The sequence below is a fragment of the Palaemon carinicauda genome, chromosome 45 (genome assembly GCF_036898095.1).
Source record: "Palaemon carinicauda isolate YSFRI2023 chromosome 45, ASM3689809v2, whole genome shotgun sequence".
Lineage (NCBI taxonomy): Eukaryota > Metazoa > Arthropoda > Malacostraca > Decapoda > Palaemonidae > Palaemon > Palaemon carinicauda.
The window spans coordinates 8,422,568-8,430,236 of record NC_090769.1 but is presented as its reverse complement, the minus strand read 5'-3'; the positions used below and the strand labels follow the sequence as shown (position 1 = coordinate 8,430,236).

Genomic DNA, 7,669 nt, shown 5'->3' with positions numbered 1-7,669 from the left:
CTCTGGTTACGGTTCTTTCCCTTTGCCTACACAGACACCGAATAGTCTGGCCTATTCTTTACCAGATTCTCCTCTGTCCTCATACACCTGACAACACTGAAGATTACCAAACAATTCTTCTTCCACCAAGGGGTTAACTACTGCAATATAATTGTTCAGTGGCTACTTTCCTCCTGGTAAGTGTAGAAGAGGCTCCTTCAGCTATGGTAAGCAGCTCTTCTAGGAGAAGGACACTCCAAAATCAAACCATTGTTCTCTAGTCTTGGGTAGTGCTATAACCTCTGTACCATGGTCTTCCACTGTCTTGGGTTAGAGTTCTCTTGCTTGAGGGTACACTCGGGCTCACTGTTCTATCTAGTTTCTCTTCTTCTTGTTTTGTTAAAGTTTTTTATGGTTTGTATAGGAAATATTTATTTTAATGTTGTTACTATTCTTAAGATATTTTATTTTTCCTTGTTCCTTTCCACACTGGGCTATTTTCCCTGTTGGGGCCCCTGGGCTTATAGAATCCTGCTTTTCCAACTAGGGTTGTGGCTTAGCATTTAATAATAATAATAATAATAATAATGATAATAATAATAATAATAATAATGGTAATAGAGACGACTGGCGAAATCTAACCGAGGTCCTTTGAGTCAATAGGCGTAGAAGGAGATAATGATGATGATCATTTTTAGTTGATTGATTGACTGATTGATTTGAGGTCTCTGGCATCCTGACATCTAAGGTCATGGATGCTGATTTTATTGAAGGAATCTAGGATCTCGTATTGTTCATGTTCAGATCCCTGAAGGAGAATGCGAACACTTTGGATATTATATATATATATATATATATATATATACTATATTATATATATATATATATATACATATATATATATATATAGTATATATATATAGATATGTATATAGATATATATATGTGTGTATGTATGTGTGTGTGTATACCGTAATGATATTTGCTTTTTTATATAACAGATCCAAATCTAATACTATAAAAGTGAGTGCTTGTCCCATCATCAGGAATATAAGGTTTAACAAAAGTTATTTTCTACTATCGTGGTGAGCGTACGAATGAAAAAACCAAATTGATATGCGCACGCGTTTCTAAAATGTAAATTTGTTGTTAATTTTCCAAATAAAACAATTTTGAGTTATGATATTTTGGAATATGTTTCTTAGATGTTTGTAATTGCTAATGTATTGAAGACTTCATCGGAATGTGTTTAATAGAGTTAATTCGTATATATGAGCATACATACAGTAGATATGCGCGCGCGCACACACACACACACATATATACTATATATATATATATAATATATATATATATATACACACATGTATATGTATGCATATACGCATGTGTATGTATTTATATATTCTATATATATAGATATATATATATACTATATATATATATATCTATATATAGACATACATATATGTTTATATTATATATATATATATATATATATATATATATACAGTATATATATATATATATTTATATATATATGTGTGTGTATATATATATATATAGCTTATTTGAAAAAGTACCTGCAGATCCCCTTTTAAAATAAATATACGAATATATACTCGAATTTTCATTCTTACCAACTCCACTTTAGCAGATGTTACCGCCAGGTAAAACCTGAAACAGAAAGTAAGAATTCCAACATCCTTTATCAATGAAACAGAATGGAGCGCAATCCAGGTTCTCAAACGCAAAGGTCTACATCTTTTTTCAATTTCGAGGTTTACCAGGCTAAAGTTTAGTTTTTCTAGGAAAAAATCTTTTTTTTCAATTTCGAGGTTTACCAGGCTAAAGTTTAGTTTTTCTAGGAAAACATTTTTTTTTTTTTTTTCAATTTCGATGTTTACCAGGCTAAAGTTTAGTTTTTCTAGGAAAAATCTTTTTTTTCAATTTCGAGGTTTACCAGGCTAAAGTTTAGTTTTTCTAGGAAAAAATCTTTTTTTTTTTTTCAATTTCGATGTTTACCAGGCTAAAGTTTAGTTTTTTCTAGGAACAAATCTTTTTTTTTCAATTTCGAGGTTTACCAGGCTAAAGTTTAGATTTTTCTAGGACAAAAAGTTTTTTTTTTTTCAATTTCAAGGTTTACCAGGCTAAAGTTTAGTTTTTGACAGGAAAAAAGTTTTTTAGGAAAGGATGGTGGACGCTTTGAATAAACATTATATTTTTTCGGACAACAGTCATCAGTTCAACCGTGATGGAGAGATCAGGGGACAAGACGATACAACACGATAATAAATGTCATAAAATTAAGAAAGGTGTCAATTGGTATAGGAATTAAAATGCAATGTCTAATAATTGTAGAGAGAGAGAGAGAGAGGAGAGAGAGAGAGAGAGAGAGAGAGAGAGACTCCAAAATTGAAAACAACTCAACACGATAATAAATGTCATAAAATAAACAAGGGTGTCAATTGGTGTAGGAATTAAAATGCAGTAATAATTGGAGAGAGAGAGAGAGATGAGAGAGAGAGAGAGAGAGAGAGAGACTCCAAAATTAAGAACAACACAACGCGATAATAAATGTCATAAATCAACAAGGGTGTCAATTGGTGTTGGAATTAAAATGCAGTAATAATTGGAGAGAGAGAGAGAGAGAGAGAGAGACGAGAGAGAGAGAGAGGAGAGAGAGAGAGACTCTCCAAAATTAAAAACGACTCAATACGATAATAAATGTCATAAGATAAACAAAGGTGTTATTTGGTGCTAGAATAAAAATGCAATATCTGAGAGAGAGAGAGAGAAGAGAGAGAGAGAGAGAGAGAGAGAGACTCCAAAATTAAAAACAACTCAACGCGATAATAAACGTCATAAAATTAACAAAGATTTCAATTGCTATAGGAATAAAAATGCAGTTTAATAATTAAGAGAGAGAGAGAGAGAGGAGAGAGAGAGAGAGAGAGAGAGAGAGAGTGTCAAGCTAAACGAAATGAGAAATATTCTGTTGCTAGTGGACCAGAACAGCTCCCTCCGCTTTGGCTCAATCATGTGGACTCAAAGGATCAGAGACAAAAAGCCTCGAACTATGGAAAGTCAAAACTCCAGTTCGAACATTTTTCAATTTCATGCGTGACCAATGAAATCCCACAAATTCCTAGAATTGACTAGACATTGTGAGGAATATTCGTTGCTTATTACTAGCATAGTTGTCTGCAAATGATACTAGACGCTGTCAGTGATTGTCAAGTTTCGTTAAATACAATTATCTAGATAATTCCCCCCCCCCAAAAAAAAATAATATATTTCTTTCATAAGTGTACACTGAAAAATACTGTAATTTTGATAAAAAATTCTCCGTAAAATATACTGTTCTCAGCCGTATTTCAGGAAAATACACGCGACCGTTATTTTCCCCTATTTTGTTATTATCTTTACGGGTTGGTGACCGTAATATCACTCCTTTATATATCCATTTTTAAAAAACAGTAAATGCCTGGCAACATTTATTCCAGGATTTTTTTTTTTTTAATTTTTTACGGCAAATTTTTAACACTGTATATTCAGAATAGGCCTATTCTTCTGTCAATTCCGATCAATTTCATTTAAAGAATGGTTCTTTAACTTCCGGTTGGTCAATTATTGTGAAATAATGCTCATAGACATTTTAGGTTCTTTTTATTGACATAAAGTAGAATAACTGTGTGACGAGATTGTTTATGTGAAACCTTCAATGATTCCAAAAGAGATATTGGAAATTATACAAAAAATTAAATTATGAAATCTACACGAAACGCTGAATCACAAACGAATTAAAAATTATTAATTCATCGCTTCGAACAGATCTATGTGAAAACAATCGATCCTACATTATATCTACCATTACTACTTCTCTCTCTTTCTCTCTCTCTCTCTCTCTCTCTCTCTCTCTCTCTCTCTCTCTCTCTCTCTCTCTCTTAACTTGCCTATAGTGAATGGAACGCTTTTCTACAGGCCACGGAGAAACAAATTCATTACACTTTTTTTTTTAAATGTCATTTTACCCACACCCAAAAAATCTTTGACCAATCCTGTGGAAAACAATTATACATTTTACAATACCATCTCTCTCTCTCTCTCTCTCTCTCTCTCTCTCTCTCTCTCTCTCTCTCTCTCTCTCTCTCTCTCATATTGAATGGAACGCTTTTTAGGTCATAAAAAAATCAGTCGATTATTATTATTATTTTTTTTTTTTTTGATATTACCCATTTTTCCCACACCCAAAAAATCTTTGACCCATCCTTTGGAAAACGATTCTACATTTTACCATACCATCTCTCTCTCTCTCTCTCTCTCTCTCTCTCTCTCTCTCTCTCTCTCTCTCTCCTCTCTCTCTCTCTCTCTCATATTGAAAGAAACGCTCCTCTTCAGGTCGTGGAAAAATGAAGTCAGTGGAGTTTTTTATTTTTATTTTTTAAATATGACCCATTTCTCCCACACCCAAAAATCTTTGACCCATCCTTTGGAAAATGATTCTACATTTTACCATACCATCTCTCTCTCTCTCTCTCTCTCTCTCTCTCTCTCTCTCTCTCTCTCTCTCTCTCTCTCATATTGAAAGAAACGCTCCTCTTCAGGTCGTGGAAAAATGAAGTCAGTGGAGTTTTTTATTTTTATTTTTTAAATATGACCCATTTCTCCCACACCCAAAAATCTTTGACCCATCCTTTGGAAAACGATTCTACATTTTACCATACCATCTCTCTCTCTCTCTCTCTCTCTCTCCTCTCTCTCTCTCTCTCTCTCTCTCTCTCTCTCTCTCTCTCATATTGAAAGAAACGCTCCTCTTCAGGTCGTGGAAAAATGAAGTCAGTGGAGTTTTTTATTTTTATTTTTAAATATGACCCATTTCTCCCACACCCAAAAATCTTTGACCCATCCTTTGAAAACGATTCTACATTTTACCATACCATCTCTCTCTTTCTCTCTCTCTCTCTCTTCTCTCTCTCTCTCTCTCTCTCTCTCTCTCTCTCTCTCTCTCTCTCTCACCCATATTGAAAGGAACGCTTTTCTTCTGCCCATGGGAAAAAATTTCAGAATCCAGTCGAGTTATTTTATTTTATTTTTTTTAATACCCATTTTTCCCACACCCCAAAATCATTGACCCACCTTTAGGTGTTCCAAGCACCATAAGTTCAAAACGTGATGGCAATACCATTCAACTAAACACAAAATACTTTTTTACATGATGGGAAAACTTCTGTTGTTCACTCGCAGTATTGGAGCAAATTCGACTTCAGTGGGCAAACGTAAAAATCGTTTGTTCTATGTCTTTGCATGTTAACTCCTCATCCATATTCTAATGTACGCACATGTATATTTACGCACATGTATGTTTATGTATAAATGTATATAATTTGCTTCACGATAGAATCGAGCAGTTGTCATTTCAAGTGTGTAGGATATGGTTTCAATAAGAGATGTAAATATTTTTATTACATATAATATTTGTGTTTATGTCCATCAAATACACTCACATATACGTTATTATTATTATTATTATTATTATTATTATTTTTGTTATTATTATTATTATTGTTATTATTATTATTATTTATTGTTATTTTTATTGTTTTTATTATTATTATTATTATTTTTTATTATTGTTGTTGTTATTATTATTATTATTATTATTATTATTATTATTATTATTATTATCATGAAATAAGAAAAAATCCCCATAATACGCATCGAAGAGACACAATAATCGCGATTCCAAAAGTAAAAAATGTGTTTATCTGTGGAGAGCCACTACTATAGAGTCCACCACACATCGAGACTGATGTTTCTAGATTAGAGCCTTGTCATCAGATAGAGTCGGGCTCCGATTCTGAGACCACCAACACAAAGCATTTTCCCGCAGACAATGGATTCAGCCATACGGTCTAAATCGCTTTGCAAAAATAGGAAGGGTAATGGAAAACCATTCGTCATTCGATATGCGATTAACTGAAATGATTTGGATTTCATAACAAGGGAAAAATGTAGAGAAAATATTCTGAATTGAAATAGAATAATCTTTATACGAATGGTTGATTAATACGTATTAGAATAATGGCAGATTTGGGAAGGGGAAGAGCTCTTTATTAAACACAATTGACAAAATTGCAAATGAAGAGCTAATCTTTTACTAAAAATATAACTAAGTTCAGGTTTCTGGAAACAAACACAAAATAAATATTAAAAGAAATAGTATTGAAGCTTACACTGTTAAAAATTTGCCGTAAAAAAACCGTAAAAATCCTGGAATAAATGTTCCCAGATATTTACCGTTTTAAAAATGGATGCATTGACGTAAAAGAGTGATATTACGGTGACCAACCCGTAAAATATAATATGATGAGGTTACGGTCGCCTGTATTTTACTGAAATACGGCTGAGAATCGTATATATTTACGGAGAATTTCCGATTAAAATCAAGGTTCTTTTAACAGTGTGTGTACAAGATAGTTAAATTCAAACTAACATCGAACTGCTAAATGTTTTTTTTTCTTTTTTTTTTCAAATCTGACGACGCAAATTTTCTTAATTAATATTAATTTATCCTGGATTTATAGATTAACTCTATGGAAAATTCGTTTTGAATATCCTTGCTCTAATTCAAACGTAATCATTTCTGTGTCGGAAAGAAACAAATTACTGAGTAATTCTTTACTTTATTTACAATTCTCTAATTCATCTTCATTAATATTTGCTGCTACAGCATATTCATTAATAAGTTTAATAACGTTTTGATATTATGATTACGATGAAATGCATTAGCTTTGATTCCCGGCTCATATGAACTCAAGATTACTGCTTACATATTAATCATTTTATTAAAAGCCTTTATAAAAGCAGTCTTAATGTAATTATGTATACATCAGATTTCTTATTTTCAAGGATCATTCCACTCATTTCTTTCATCCTTATCATAATTCTCGTTAACTATGCAATTAATATTAGCCAAAAAATTAATAGCAAAGTAATAGTGTTTATAAATTCATGCATGAAAGCGACTGAAATAATCTTCGATTAAAAAACCTTATTTATCCATTAGGTTTTTCATGACGTTGGTTTAAAGGCTGCTCATGAATGTCGGGCAGGACAATGCCCTAGAGACTGGCCTATACACATTTTATCAGCGCCCAAGCCCCCCTCTCCACCCAATCTAGGACCAAGGAGGGCCAGGCAATGGCAGATAGACCTATAGGCTTCCCCCGCCCCCCCCCCATCCTTAGCTCACAAGGATGGTGAGGTTGCATCGACCAATGGAACTAACGAGTTTGAGTGGGACACGAACCCCAGTCTGGCGTTCACATCAGCCACCACAACTGCATCTTTGCTCAAGTCTCTTCCAAGTATATACATGCATGTTTTTCTATAAAGACACACGTGGATTCTACTGCTTTCATGGCGTTAAAATCGTTTATTGCTTTTAAAACATGCTCTTCGCAAACCCCCCCCCCCCCAAAAAAAAAAAAAAAAAAAAAAAAAGAAGCTTTCAACTGGGCTCCACAAGGAACTTGAAGAGTTGGAAGGCCCAGACCTACATGGCTGAGGACTATGAAGCTTGAAGTAGGAGATGATGAATGGAGAAATATTGAATTAAAAGCTCAAGATAAAGACGATCGGTGAACTCTAACCGAGGCCCTTTACATAGATTGATGATGATGATGAA

General features: G+C 33.3%; 1 protein-coding gene across 1 annotated transcript in view; it reads left to right on the top strand.

The window, feature by feature from the left end:
• LOC137634727 (uncharacterized) overlaps positions 1–7,669 on the top strand; it is an 81,276-nt gene that overhangs the window by 22,706 nt on the left and 50,901 nt on the right. The window lies entirely within an intron of this gene.